This window comes from Theropithecus gelada, chromosome 9 (genome assembly GCF_003255815.1).
Source record: "Theropithecus gelada isolate Dixy chromosome 9, Tgel_1.0, whole genome shotgun sequence".
In the NCBI taxonomy this organism is placed as follows: domain Eukaryota; kingdom Metazoa; phylum Chordata; class Mammalia; order Primates; family Cercopithecidae; genus Theropithecus; species Theropithecus gelada.
In genome coordinates, this window is record NC_037677.1 from 109590028 (window position 1) to 109605286 (window position 15259).

At 44.0% G+C, this 15259-nt stretch overlaps 1 protein-coding gene across 21 annotated transcripts in view; it reads left to right on the plus strand.

The window, feature by feature from the left end:
* The window catches only part of TCF7L2 (transcription factor 7 like 2), a 220023-nt gene that overhangs the window by 15003 nt on the left and 189761 nt on the right, over window positions 1–15259 (plus strand). The gene's annotated exons all lie outside the window — the stretch shown is intronic.

The window sequence follows — 15259 nt, forward strand, 5'->3', positions numbered from 1 at the left end:
TTGTAAAGAGTTTCTTGATCGGGTATAATGGGCACACAGACCCCAGCTTGACTATTTTTCTTTGCCTAGGGAGGGATCTTGAATTGGGAGTAAGGGTGGCACAATGTGAATGGGAAGGCTTAAGGGGAGAGGTGGGAGAGGAGGCCATGCGACAGCCAGAGGGTGGTTTCTGGTGGATCAAAATCTTGTTAAGTGGTGCTAAGAATATTGGACCTGATCATCCTGAAATGTTGGTTTCTCTTGGACCTGTCGATGTACGACACTAAATGTGCTGGAAGGGAAAGGCGACAGATCCCAGCTTCTGATGAGTGTCCTGTTTCCTGCTCACGTAGTACTTCCATTCTCTTAAATCCAAAGGCTAAACAAATCATGGACTAATATAGACTCGGAGCTGAACTGATGCCAGCAGAATGCAGTAGAGGAGGGAGAGCAGACTAATACGATTTTCATCTGTCTGCCCGGCTTTGCTGGGATGGATGTACCTCATGGTGTAACTAATGGTACCAAAACTTCTTGAGTGTTCTGCCTTAACCCTTCGAAGGGATTCTCTTGAAACCTTTTGCTGTAGCATTAAAGTCTAGCTGGAGAGCCTTCTTTTCTTGTGAGTTGATATTGGTTTGTTAGATCATGTGCATTATTCCATGATTCTTTTCTGGTGAAGAGTCCTTGCAGATAACTTGTCTGTGTTTGTGTGTATCTGTGTGTGTGTGTGTGGTCTTAGGTAGCCACAGCCACAATGCATCTTTGTAGCTCTGTCATCTCAGATCTGCATCTTCCTCGATAAGACTTTCAGATAGCTGTTTGCCCCAGGTAAACGGAATTATTCCGCCAGTGAAAAGCATGAGTCAGCAGACATTTTTATTTGGTGCATTCCTAGTGTTTCTGTACTCATTTTCAGGCCACAGCAACTTATTTTAAAAATATTTGAGGCTGGGTGAGGTAGCTCACGCCTGTAATCCCAGCACTTTGGGAGGCTGAGGTGGACGGATCACTTGAGGTCAGGAGTTTGAGACCAGCCTGACCAACATGGCAAAACCCCGTCTCTACTAAAAACATAAAAGTTACTCGGTGTGGTGGTGGGCGCCTGTAATCCCAGCTAATCAGGAGGCTGAGGCAGGAGAATCACTTGAACCCGGGAGGTGGAGGTTGCAGTGGGCCGAGATCATGCCATTGCACTCCAGCCTGGGTGACAAGAGTGAGACTCTGTCTAAAATATATATATATATATATATATATATACACATACACACACATATATATATATATATATTTTTTTTTTTTTTCTTTTTTTGATTATTTCTGCAGTTGTGCTGATGACCTTCTTGTGTGCGTCTTTTGAGGGAAAAGTGTGACTCTTGATTTTACCCTTCTCAACCCCTAACTATTTCCAAGACTGACCTGTCTTTAACTTGAGGCTGCAATTGTTCTTTTTGGCATGCTGCGGATTGGTCCCTCCTTCTTCCTTCTGATGGCCAGCATAGTAAGTCTTGCTCCCAGAAAGTGCTTTAGATGCAGGACTTGGTTACAGAACAAGCCCAAACCCTAACTCTTGGTGCCTGGGTGGATGTACAACTCTTGGTGAACGGGTGAATATACCATGTCCGGAGGCCTCCTACATCTCGGGGAGTGCTGGAAAATCTTGTTGCCTGGGGTGTGGGAATTGTTGAAGTAGAATAGGATAGTGATCCTTATCTTGGTGTGGAAAAGCTGGCTGGGGCCATGTCACTGGGAGACTAGCCCGGACCAGACCAGCTGTTGTATCTTTACACCCGTTGCTGAAGTGCCCCTTGTTAGGCTGAGCAGTTTGTCTTTCTCCAAACCACCTGGCACGGTGCAGGCCATGTGAAGCTCTTTCTCAGGAGGAAGATGGAGTAAATTACAGAGCTCATTGTTTTGGAGGACTGAAACCATTACTATTCCTCCATGAACAGGTAGTATTGTTCTCCTCTGCTTCTATTTGCTAAGGCTTGATGCCCATGTGGGCAAACAGAGAGACATTTTATTAGAGACCCAGAATCATGCTTTTGCAGCGTTCATTCTCCCTCAGTCTCTGCTAGACCCGCACAAGGCCAAGCTAAATGGCATCTAGCTGTAATTTTAGTTTGATCATCAAAGGATAAATGGCAAAAAACAAAACCAAAGAAGCAAAGGGAAAAGAAGGGGAAAGCTTAGACAAAATGAAATTGTTCCCAAAGTACATTGGGGTGCTCATAATCTTTTTGCCCTGGTACAGCATAGACCAGACATGTTCCCTTCGCTCCATTCTCCAACTTAAGGCTAAATGCAACACGATTGTCGGGGCAGAGTTATTGTCCCTGGAAACTTAAAACTGTTTAACCTTAATAAACACTAGATTTCAATAGGAGCTGAGCTGGTTGCTCTCCTAAGCTACATCCTAAAATAACCCAGAGTACTATGACCCTGTGCATCACAGGAGACTCATACTCTTTTCCCTTCCCATCGCTCCTGTAATCTCAGGACTCAGCCAAGCTCACCGTTTATATGAATGGCCTTGAGTGATTCTATAGACACGTCACATTCTTATAAAAGGTTTGGACACAATAGCAGTTACTATGTTTAGATCTTTCCTACTTTTGACAGCTTCCTAGCTCCTCCTGGTTTTGAAAAGACAAGAGCAACTCAGATGGCCACATTCTCCCAAAGTGAATAACACAAATAAAGCTAGAATGAAAATTAAAAGTTTTTTTTTTTTGAGACGGAGTTTCACTCTCTGTTGCCCAGGCTGGCGTGCAATGGCGTGACCTCGGCTCACTGCAACCTCCGCCTCCCGGGTTCAAGTGATTCTCCTGCCTCAGCCTCCCGAGTAGCTGGGATTACAGGCATGCGCCACCACACCCGGCTGTTTTTGTATTTTTAGTGGAGACAGGGTTTCTCCATGTTGGTCAGGCTGGTCTCGAACTCCCGACCGCACGTGATCCACCTCGGCCTTCCAAAGTGTTGAGATTGCAAGTGTGAGCCACTGCGCCCAGCCGAAAATTAAAAGATCTTTTATAAAAGACATTGTTTTAAAATTCTATTGACTTTTAAAATGTTTTATTGAAGTGTAATTTACGTATAACACAGTACACAGAACTTTAGTAGAGAGGTGGATGAAGTTTTCCATATGTGAACGCCCGTGAAACCATCACTCAGATCAGTATATAGAATGAGGTTGGGACACCTTTATTGTCAAGGGCCAGATAGTAAATATTTTGGGCTTTTTGAGCTGCTCAGTCTCTGTTGCAACTACATTTGACCCTTGAACGACTCAGCACGAGTTTGAACCACATGGGTCCACTTAGATATGGATTTTCTTCTGCCTCTGAGACAGCAAGACCAACCCCTTCTCTTCCTCCTCTTCCTCCTCAGCCAACTCATCCCAAAGATGGCAAGGATGAAGACCTTTATTATAATCCACTCCCACTTAATGAATAGTAAATATGTTTTCCATGTGATTTTCTTAATAACATTTTCTTTAGCTTACTTTATTGTAAGAATACAGCATATAATATATACATAAATTATATATTAATTGACTGTTTATGTTATCGGTCAGGCTTCTAGTCAACAGTAGGCTATGAGTTAAGTTTTTGAGGAGTCAAAAGGTATACTCAGGTTTTCTTTTTCATTTTTTTTGAAACGGAGTCTTGCTCTGTTGCCCAGGCTGGAGTGCAGTGGTGCGATCTCGGCTCACTGCCACCTCTGCCTCCCAGGCTCAAGCAATTCTCCTGTCTCAGCCTTGCTAGTAGCTGGGACTACTGGTGCCTGCCACCACGCCCGACTCATTTTTTGTATTTTTAGTAGAGATGGGGTTTCACCGTGTTAGCCAGGATGGTCTCGATCTCCTGACCTTGTGATGCACCTGCCTTGGCCTCCCAAAGTGTTGGGATTACAGGCGTGAGCCACTGAGCCTGACCTATACTCGACTTTTCAACTGTGTCCCTGGCCCGGGTGTTCAGGGGTCAGCTGTACTCAGCGCTTCTATTGTGGTTTGAAAGCAGTCAATGATAAACCCAAAGGAATATATTCCTTGTTGTGTCTCAATAAAGCTTTATTTAGAAAAACAGGCAGTGGCTGGATTTGGCCTCAGAGGCTAACGTCTGATAAAGAGCTCCCCAGAAGTCCCCCTTGTCTCCCCCTTTTTCCAGTTATTTGGCTTCTTCCTCTCTCCCCTGCCCCCACTGAAAAGTCTGTTAGTTTTATTTATCACTGTGGATTAGTTTTGCCTGTTTTTTGGCTTCATGTAAATGGAATCTTACAGAATGTACTGATTCATATCTGGCCACACTCAGCATATGTCTGTGAGTTTCATCCATGTTCTCTTGGGTAGCAATGGTTTGCTCTTTTTCATGGCCAAGTAGTATTCCACTGATGAATGTGCTTCAGTGCATGCATCCTTCCTGTGTTGTTGGATATTTGCATTGCTTCCAGTTTTTTTTTTGCTATGATGAATAAAATTCTAGTAACATTTTCACACACATCTTTTGGGGAAACATATTTCCATTTCTGTTCATATACCGAGAGTAGACTTGGAGGGGCATGGGGTAATGTGTGTTTAGCCTTGCACTGACCTTCTGAGAGAGACTTGAGTGCTGGATGTGAGTATTGTCATTGCAACAGCGGTAGTAGTTGTTAGGTATGCGAGTGATACGTGTAGGGTGAGCAGTAAATTTATCTGGGTGTGATCAGAGGCCAATTGCCCAAGCTCTGGTGCAGGCCCCTTCATGCAGTGATTTGGCCTTTGGCCCTAGCTCCTAGGAACTCCTCCCACTGTCTCCATTAACCTGGGAGGAGGACTAGCAGGCTGAATTCCAGAGATGGACCCACATTGCAGATGTGTATAAACAGAGCTGCCTCCCAGGAATGCCCTGCAGGTGATTGTAGATAATGGTTAGGCATCTCTATTGCCTTCATGAAGAAAGCTCTTCCAACACTCCTATTCTCAGCATTATTCCAACCCCATGAACACTGTTGTGATGAAGGTCAAGACCCACAGAAGATGTTTCCCTTGGTTTTGGGAAGGACTACTTCTGAGCCAATTAAGCCTTTGTTTTAACAGCGTTTTGGCCAAAGGTTGATGTTTTAACACCAGGTCAGATGTGATTTAGGAAAAACCTCCACATGCAGCAAAAACAAACTGTGTAGACCTTTCTTGGTTGTTATTCTTTTTAGATGTGAAGTGGTTTGTGTGTGTGTATGTGTGCGCGTGTGTGCACACGTGTGTGCGTCCACACAAAGACAACTCGGAGAGGATCCAGAAGAAATGGACCATTTTATTTGTTTACACAGCTGAGGAGTGGAGACTGTGCAGTGGGGGTTACTTTCCCTCTTGTTCTTATGCTTGCAAGTTCCCATCTGAGCTTTACCAAAGCATAACCTTCTGCTTGGTCTTAGCACTCCTCCACCATGATTCACTAAGGCTACCAGGACCCTCCTCCAGGGCCTGGGTGCTTTTTGGAGCCAAGGAGAGAAGAATACTAACTGGACAGTGTCCTTACCTAACCATGTTGGCCACTTATTCCTGGATGTGAACTGGATGTTCCGTCTTAGAGTGTCTTAACATTGTTAAGGTTCCTGGGGTGTGTTGACACAGAGTCTATGTCTGTGTCTGAGCAGACCCCTCATGCTGTGGTGAGCATGGCCAGAAATTGGTACCACCGGACTGGCCCAGCATTGGGGAATGAGGTGGCGTGTTTGCAGGGCGCCTGACTTTTCTCTCACTTCAGGTTTTTGTTGGGGGTCTCTTGTGTTCTGGGCCTGTTCTCTCACCCATCACAGGTCCCCTGGCCTTCCCGTTTTCATGAGGATTTGCTGTCTTGGCTGAGCAGCTGATCCAGGCTAAGTGAAGAACTCCTGGAAACAGGTTCAGCCCTTGGTGTAGTCACTTCCTCACATTTCCTTCAGAGCTGTAGCAGACTCAGGCTGTGACATTTCATGTCCATTTTCCACAGAGGAATGAAGAATTAGAGAGAGACAGAGAGAGCATTTCACTACAGTAGTTTGATAGAACCTGTGGATGCTGCCAGGTAACTTGCTTAGGAGGTTCATTGACTTGCTATGGTGATGAGTTTTAGCCTAGTTAGCTAATTTAAGTCCATACCTCAGAAGAATGTTCATTCTGGAAAAATATTTGCATCTAATGTGTGCCAGGCCACTGGAGAATTCATCAGTGAGCAAAACAGACAAAAATCCCTTGCTCTCACCAACCTTAAATTCTAGTGATATTTTAAATACTGACTTATACACACCCTGTTCCCAGACTGAGTTAAGTTTCCGGTGCAGTCCAGGAGTTAGATTTTCTTTTTCCTTTATTTTTTGAGACAGAGCCTTGCACTCTGTTGTCTAGGCTGGAGTGCAGTGGCACCATCTCGGTCCACTGCAACCTCTGCCTCCCGGGTTTCAAGTGATTCTCGTGCCTCAGCCTTTTGAGTAGCTGGGATTACAGGTGTGCACCACCACACCTGGCTAATTTTTATATTTTTAGTAGAGACGGGGATTTCACCATGTTGGCCAGGTTGGTCTTGAACTCCTGACCACAGGTGATCCTCCTGCCTTGGCCTCCCAAAGTGCTGGGATTGCAGGTGTGAGCCACCACATCTGGACAGGAGTTACTTTTTGGTTTTTGAGATGGAGTCTTGCTCTGTCACCCCGTCTGGAATGCAGTGGCGTGATCTTGGCTCACTGCAACCTCCACCTCCTGGGTTCAAGCAATTTTCCTGCCTCAGCCTCCTGAGTAGCTGGGACTACAGGTGTGTGCCACCACACCCAGCTAATTTTTATATTTTTAGTAGAGACAAGGTCTCACCATGTTGGCCAGGCTGGTCTCAAACTCCTGACCTCAGGTGATCCATCCACCTTGGCCTCCCAAAGTGCTGGGATTACAGGTGTGAGCCACTGGGCCTGGCCATAATTTTCTTTTTTCTTTTTTTTTGAGACGGAGTCTCGCTCTATCGCCCAGGCTGGAGTGCAGTGGCACGATCTCAGCTCACTGCAACCTCCACCTCCTGAGTTCAAGTGATTCTCCTGCCTCAGCCTCCCGCTGGCCGTCATTTTAAATCAGGGTTGTGATTTTCAACCTACTGAAGTTTAAGAATTGCTGCCTTAGAGTCTTCTGAAACCAATCAATTGATCATTTATTGGCTGTCCCAGTCATTTTCACTCGCCAAATAAAAAATGAGGGCTGGCTAAGTACTGTATTGGGATGGCATTTTCTTATTTTGAATGAGAAATTGGACTGCCCTTACGTTCCTGTGAGTTTTTGAGGCCTTTATTTTCCCATTCTTATGTGAAGACAGCCAGATACTTTTGCAAAGCTTGAGAAAAAGCGTTTGTTTGTGGAAGAGTAGCTTGGATAATAATGTGCTTAGACTTTGGGGTCAGAGGCAATAACAATAGTTAGTAATAATAGCTGCCTATGCTTATTGAATTCTCTTGAGGGGTCCAGTGTTGAGTGCTTTTTGTGAATTATTATTATTATTTTGAGACAGGGTCTCACTCTGTCACCCAGGCTGGAGTACAGTGGCGTGATCATAGCTCACTGCAGCCTTGACCTCACTGGGCTAAGGTGATTCTTCCACCTCAGCCTCTTGAGTAGCTGGGACTACAGGTATGCATCACCACGCCTGGCTAAGTTTTGTATTTTTAGTGGAGATGGGGCTTCGCCATGTTGCCCAGGCTGGTTGCTAACTCCTGAGCTCGAGCTATCTGCCTGCCGTGGCCTCCCAAAGTGCTAGGATTACAGGAGTGATCCACCATGCCCAGCGTATGTGAATTCTTTATTGATTCTTCATAACAACACAGAGGGAAATTCGAAAGGTGTAGTTACTGGTATTATCACCATTATCCTCATTTTGTAAATGAGGAATCAGATACCTGAGATATTTTGCCCAAGGCCAATTAGGATTCCAACCCAGACAGTGTGACGAGAGGAAGGCTGTCCTACATAGGCTTATGGTAACTATTGCCTGCTCAAAGTAATGCTCACAAGGGTCTAGGGGTTCCTTATAGCAGTGGCTACCAACCAGCCTTCTGGGCAACACACATAGGAATCACGTGGGACCTGCTAAAAAGCACAGAATCCTGGGTTCTATTCCTTGGAGATTCTCATTTAGAGACTGGGTCAGTGTTTCACAAGCTCGAGTATCACCTGGAGGGCACCCGGAGAGCAGACTGGGAATCCACCCCCAGGGTTTCAGGTTCTGTAAGCTTGGAACGGGTCCTGACATTTGCAAGCTTTTAATTAATGCTGTGTTCCTTCTCTGGGGATAGCTCTTGGAGAACCACCGGACTAGGGCAAGGGTTCCCAGCTTGGACTGTTAGGTTACACTCACTCAGGAAGCATTTCAAACAATATTCAGCCCAGGCCCTGCCCCAGACCAACCGAGTCAGCGTCTCTAGGGGTTGGGGCCTGTGCATCCCTGGGTTGCAAAAGCTTCCCAGCTTTTAGTGAGCAGGCTGGGTTGAGGCACGCTGGTCTAGGGGATTCTGGAATCTGCCACCACTTCCCCACACCAGATGATTCTGAGGCACACAATCACACTAGAGAACAACTGTTGTAGCCTTTTTTTATTGGTTTGTTTTTTTAATTTTAATTAATTAATTAATTTATTTATTTATTTATTTATTTTTGAGATGGAGTCTCACTCTGTTGCCCAGGCTGGAGTGCAGTTGTGCCATCTCGGCTCACTGCAACCTCTGCCTCCTGGGTTCAAGCTGTTTGCTGCCTCAGCCTCCCAAGTATCTGAGATTACAGGTTCTTGCCACCACGCCCCGGCTAATTTTTGTATTTTTGGTTGTGACGGGGTTTCACCATGTTGGCCAGGCTGGTCTTGAACCCTTGCCTCAAATAATCTGCCTGCCTTGGCCTCCCAAAGTACTGGAATGACAGGCGGGGGCCACTGCACCCTGCCAAGTTTTAATTTTTTTGTAGAGACGGGGTCTCGCCTTGTTGCCCAGGCTGATACAGTCCATTTTAATAGGCAAGGAAACAGGTGTATGGAGGTGAATGGGTTGGTCCCAGGTCTCCCCACTTGGTGGACACAGGACAAGACAAGAATCCAGGAGTCCAGTGCAGCTTTCTTTCAACACGGATTTCTTTCTGTCTTTCCAGGAGAGGTTATCATCTTGTGTAAGCCGATAGCAATTGGATTACATTGGCCAGATAAAATAAAGCAGTCTAGTTTTACCGTTTTTACTTACATCATTTTAAAACTTATATCTGTTTTAATTATATCATTGTATTTGTACGAGTTGAGATATTTGTATCTGTTCATTCTCCACCATATTAGCGCACTTAGTTCAGAAGAGGGCTGGTGAGGATACCGAGAGAATGTCTGGTAGTCTTTAACTGGAACTACCAGAAAGAAAAAAAAAACAACTGTCCTATCAGCCATCCGTGTGCCTCTTATGGGCCACGGCAGGTGGGCCTTGAGGTCTGACTTACTATGGCAGTCAGCTGCTGGTATTTTCTTTTCTTTTTTTGAGATGAGCCTCGCTCTCTTGCCCAGGCTGGAGTGCAGTGGCACGATCTCGGCTCACTGCAACCTCCGCCTCCCGGGTTCAAGCAATTATCTGCCTCGGCCTCCTGAGTGGCTGGGATTACAGGTGCCCGCCACCATGCCCGGCTAATTTTTTTATATTTTTAGTAGAGACAGGGTTTCACCATCTTGACCAGGCTGGTCTTGAACTCCTGACCTTGTGATCCATACACCTTGGCCTTCCAAAGTACTGGGATTACAGGCATGAGCCACTGCACCCGGCCGTCTGCTGGTATTTTCTTAGCATAACTTCATTTTGTAAATTCTGCTTTATAATATTTATTTTATAAAGTCCCTGAAAATCATGGGATTGTTGAACTGAGCACAGAAATTTCTAAATGGGTTGTGACTGACATTAACAGGCTTATCAGGCTTAGTAGTTAATTTGTTTCTTGAGTTTGATTTGGTTGCTTGGTATCGAATCCTGATCAAACAGATTAAGTGGTTGCTTCCTTTTTTTTTCTTTCTTTTTTGTTTTTTTACTGGTTTGCCTTGAAATTTTAGCATATGCTTCAATTAAACAGAAATGGCATTACTTATTCCTGAGGGTTCCACCAAAACCACTGGATGGATGGCAGTGCGTTTAATAGTTAATGAATAGTACATTGAAATGTAAAAATAAAGTTTAAAAGTAGGTACATGTGCTATATTATGTCTATATTTATATGTTATAAAAAGAAACATCCACATCAAACATATGTGGAGTCTTTGAAGCATGTTCACAAAATCCTAGTTTTTTAAGGGGTACAGCTAGGAAAATACTCGGTTATACCACATTTCACCCAGGTTGAGGCTCGGTCTGGAAACTGGCATGTCTGTGTCTTTGGTTAGTAGTAGGGGCTGGATGAGATAGGATGACTTAACGCAGGACTTCTCAGCCTCAGCACTGTTGACATTTTGGGTTGGACAATTCTTTGTTGCAGGGGACCATCTTGTGCATTGTAGGGTGTTTACTTTTAAATTTTATGTATTTTTATTTTTATTTGAGACAGAGTCTCACTCTATTGCCTAGGCTGGAGTGCAGTGTCGCGATCTTGGATCACTGCAACCTCCGTCTCCTGAGTTCAAGGGATTCTCATACCTCAGCCTCCCCAGTAGCTGGGATTATAGGCATGTGCCACCATGCCTGGCTAATTTTTGTATTTTCAGTAGAGATGGGATTTCACCATGTTGGCCAGGCTGTTCTCGAACTCCTGACCTCAAGTGATCTGCCCGTCTCAGCCTCCCAAAGTGCTGGGATTACAGGCATGAGCCGCCATGCCCAGCCTGTAGGGTGTTTATTTAGCACCATTCATTGGCCTCTTCCCTCTCAATGCCACTGACCCCCAACAAAAATGTGACAACTGAAAATATCTCTAGACGTTGCCACATGTCCCCTGGGGATCAAAATCTTCCCCTGGTTGAGAACCTCTGACTCAGTATAATAGTTTAAAGCATGCACCCTACCATTGATATTAAACTACATTACCTTTGCATTTTAAAGAAACAGGTGCAAGTGGAGGAGAATAGTTCAGTTCCTGCTTCTGGAGTCAGGTATCTATCTGGGTTTGAGTCTCTGCTCTGCTAAGCTTCAGTTTCCTAAATCTGTAAAATGGGGATAATGGCAGTACCTGTTTCTCGAGTTGGGAGATCAAACAAGATAAGATATATAATGATCTGGACAGTACGATGATACAAGGAAGTGTGCTTGATAAATGTAAGCTGCTATTTTTACGATTGAGGATTATGAAGTACTTGTTTGCACATTTAGAATATGCTTTATCCCGACATGCATTGTGTATTTTTTATTTCCTGTCAAGAATATCACACATGATGAATTTGATAACTCAGACTATCTTTGCTGGGTAACAAAGATTTATGACTCTTATTCCTGGTGGTTGCTGTTTGCATTTCTCTTATGTCACTGAAAATTTTTTGCTGGGTTCTTGTTACATTTGACTAGAATGTAAGCACTTCTGAAGGGCTGAGATTGTGTCTTACTCAGAGATTGTGTTTTACTCATATTTAGTTCCCTGTAGCACCATGCACTAATTCCTGGGACATCGTAGGTGTACAACTAGGGGTGTGAACGTGTTTGAATATCTAATTGTGGGCAGAAACAGTATTTAAGTGAGATTGGGGTAGGTGTATATTAGAGGTAGCAAAGTGTGCTTTTTAAATTTTTAAATAGCCCCTTTTATAATACGAAAGACTAAAAATAATTTGTTTTTGTGCTCAGCCAGGTAATTTGAGATGGGTGTTCAACCCCTTTGTTAACTTGGTGTTCTTTTCCACGTATCTTAGATTTTGATTTCGGCTCTCCATCAGTGCGTGAATTTGCCCTGCTGTCTTAGTGACTATGGCATCACCTAAACAGTGGTAACCATGGTTGGACTGGTTTCTGTTTCTATAATCATCTTCTGATTTTCAGAATGCTTGGAGGTTAGTTGGTTTTTAAAAGCAATATTACTTTTTTTTTTTTTTTTTATGTCAGGCAGCATTACTTGTCAGATCATAATATTTTCATACACTTTGACAATTGTCATTCATTCCTGCAGGGGACTTCAAAACAAATTTTAAACAAGGTGTTTTCCTACTTGTGGATGGATGAGCCCGCACAGACAGATTCATTCTTTTCTATTCCCAAACCTTGTGCCTCCCTGATTTTTGAGGTTGAGATGAAGCACCAGAATAAATAGCTCTGGTTGCAAATCAGGAATTTTCCAAGGCTTGAAAATGGATGTGCGTGATAGTAGCCCATTCAAGGGGGGACCGGAAGATTCTTTTCACTAGGCTGCCCTGTGGGGAAGAAGTCTCGTGTCAATAGTTTTTAAGTTGATTCAGTAAGCATTGTTGATGATTGAAATGGAAGAATTGTGAAGACAATTCATCTTGAGGAACAGAGAGCATAGGGTGTGAGCCAGGCTGCTGGGAGCAGACATTGACATACGGACCGTCATCAAACTAATTGTTGTTTGAATTACCTGTTATGATCCGATGACAAATCTGCCTTGCTCCTGCCACTGGAGCAGAAAATGTAGCTTGAATTGGCGTGATGTTAGCAAGTGTAAACTGTACTTCAACAAGATGGATAAACCCAATTATGGGGCAGACCTGTAGAGAGAAAATCCATTTAAATCTCATAATGTTAAGCAGAGCTGTGTTTAATTCATTTGGACCAATTTGGGAATGATGTATGAGTGTTGGTGAACATTAGTCAAAGGGGGGACCACTTGGGGGAAAGGGATGTGCTGATGCCGCAGGCCACTCGGGGGAGGCAGCTGGGGTGTTGTCTCAGCAGCCTGCACTAATGGCGGGGGAAGAAATGACCGAACGATGTACTGCCTGCTGCTGGGGAGCGGCGCTGTGTAAATGAACCAATAAGGAAAACATTTGAAGCAGAAAGGAGAGGAGTTGTTTTTCTTAAATGCTATTGACAGCTCAAAACATAAAGGAAATTCGAGGTTCCCTTTCTCTATTTCTAGACCCTGAAACCCTTATGGGGTCTGCTAAGCCTTGTAACAGGAGGCCTAGAAAAAGCTCTTGCCAGAAAGCTTAATGATGATTAGAAAGAGAGAAAGAAAAAGGACAGCTACATTTAAATTGATATCTTGGGGCATTTGATTCTCTATTGGAAAGCAGTTAAGAGGGATTATTATTGTGAAATATATGTATTATGCGTATTTGAAATGGAGTCTAGAAGGTCTTATCTGTTTAAAAATCTCCCTATTTTTTAATAGCTACTAAGTGGTGACCCAGCTTTGCGCATAGTAGGTGCTTAATATATACTGATTAGGTGAATGAAAGCATTGAACTTGAGAGGCAGTTTTCAGAGCTAGATATTGGTGTTTTCTGCACCTCAAACTCATTAGGATATATAAGGACCTCATATCCTAATTTCTCGTAGTCTTTTCTGGCTTGCATTCCCAGGAATTTTGTGATTTTTTTTTTTTTTTTTTTTTTGAGACAGAGTCTCACTCTGTCGCCCAGGCTGGAGTGCAGTGGTGCGATCTCGGCACACTGCAAGCTCTGCCTCCCGGGTTCACGCCATTCTCCTGCCTCACCCTCCCGAGTAGCTGGGACTACAGGCACCTGTCACCACGCCCGGCCAATTTTTTTTTTTTTTTTTTTTTTGTATTTTTAGTAGAGATGGGGTTTCACTGTGTTAGCCAGGATGGTCTCGATCCCCTGACCTCGTGATCTGCCCGTCTCGGCCTCCCAAAGTGCTGGGATTACAGGCATGAGCCACTGTGCCCAGCCAAATTTTGTGATTTTTATATAACAATATATGATTCCAGTTTTTATCCCTACTCCTACATTGTTGGTTTTGCCAAGGATGTTCTTAGGAGACTCCAGCTCTCTTTTATGTGGGGAGGAGGTGCTAAAGCCCCCTGGTATGTTGGTATTGTTTGTTTCTTTTTCTCTTTTGGTTTGGGGGGTTTTCTTCTTTTGTGGAATGGACTGGCCTTGGAGACTTCGCCTGTTGAAAGGAGAACTTAAAAGACTGGAGTGCATAAAGAGCTTGGCAATAGACCACCAAGACATTCATGGTTGTGCACTCTTGCCTCAGTACGCATATATCTAATGATTGGGAGTGCTGGGTGTAAGAGGAGGTTAAAGCCCTAGGATTTTTTTTCTGTAACTGGGGACAGTTCATTGTATGAGGTCATGGTGCACATTGAGTGCCCATTCCGGGCACATCTTTTGTCCCAGAGTCAAATTTGTTAGGATTTTTTTTTTTTTTACCACTTTCTGGCATTCTCCAAGTGTCAGCTTAGTTGAAGAACCAGTACAAGAATGACAATAGGCTGGGTGCGGTGGCTCATGACTGTAATTCCAGCACTTTGGGAAGCCGAGGCGGGCGGATCACTTGAGGTCAGGAGTTCGAGACCAGCCTGGCCAACATGGTGAAATCCCATCTCTACTAAAAATACAAAAAATTAGGTGGGTGTAGTGGCATGCGCCTGTAATTCCAACTACTGGGGAGGCTGAGGCAGGAGAATTGCTTGAACTGGGAGGCTGAGGTTGCAGTAAAGGGAGATGGCGCCACTGCACTCTAGCCTAGGCGGTAGACCCTGTCTCAGAAAAAAAAAAAAAGAATGATAATAAACGAAGACCTCACAGTTATGTTTCAACACTGTGAATTCTGAGAATCTGAATTTTCTAATCTAGTTACCAGTAGAATGTACGTAAAATACTTTGAGAAAATTTAAATGAGCATCTCCACCAAAAAGCCCCAGCACATTTAGCCCTTGGTTTGACCTGCCCAATGGGAGTCTTCCAAATCATTTAAGAACAAGTAAGTACTATTAATTAAATGAACTTGGAAGAAACATATCAGGATGTGCTTCCAAATCTGAAGGTATTTGTGCTAAAAGAAGCATCTCTTGTGTTCCATGAGTTTTATGGGGGACTCTGTCTGGTTTGGCTCAAAAGCATTTGTCAGATTTATACTCCTGAGGGTGGGGTATAGACAGTGTGAACTGGACAGGCAGTGAATAAGGGAATTTCTGGAGAACAGACCCCTTAAGGAAAAGAAAACCTCCGCTTCGTGGGTTAGAATGGCCCATGTATGTTGGGGGCAAGTCTTTTCAGGGCCTTCTGTGGTTTTTGTCCTGCTGAGCTTACTGCTTTCTGATGTAATAGCAAAGCTGAAATCTTGCAGTAATGTGCAGAGAGGAATTTTTGTCCTTTGGATTAGCTTCTAATATGTAAATATATAGCAAAAGACCTAGGACTATTTA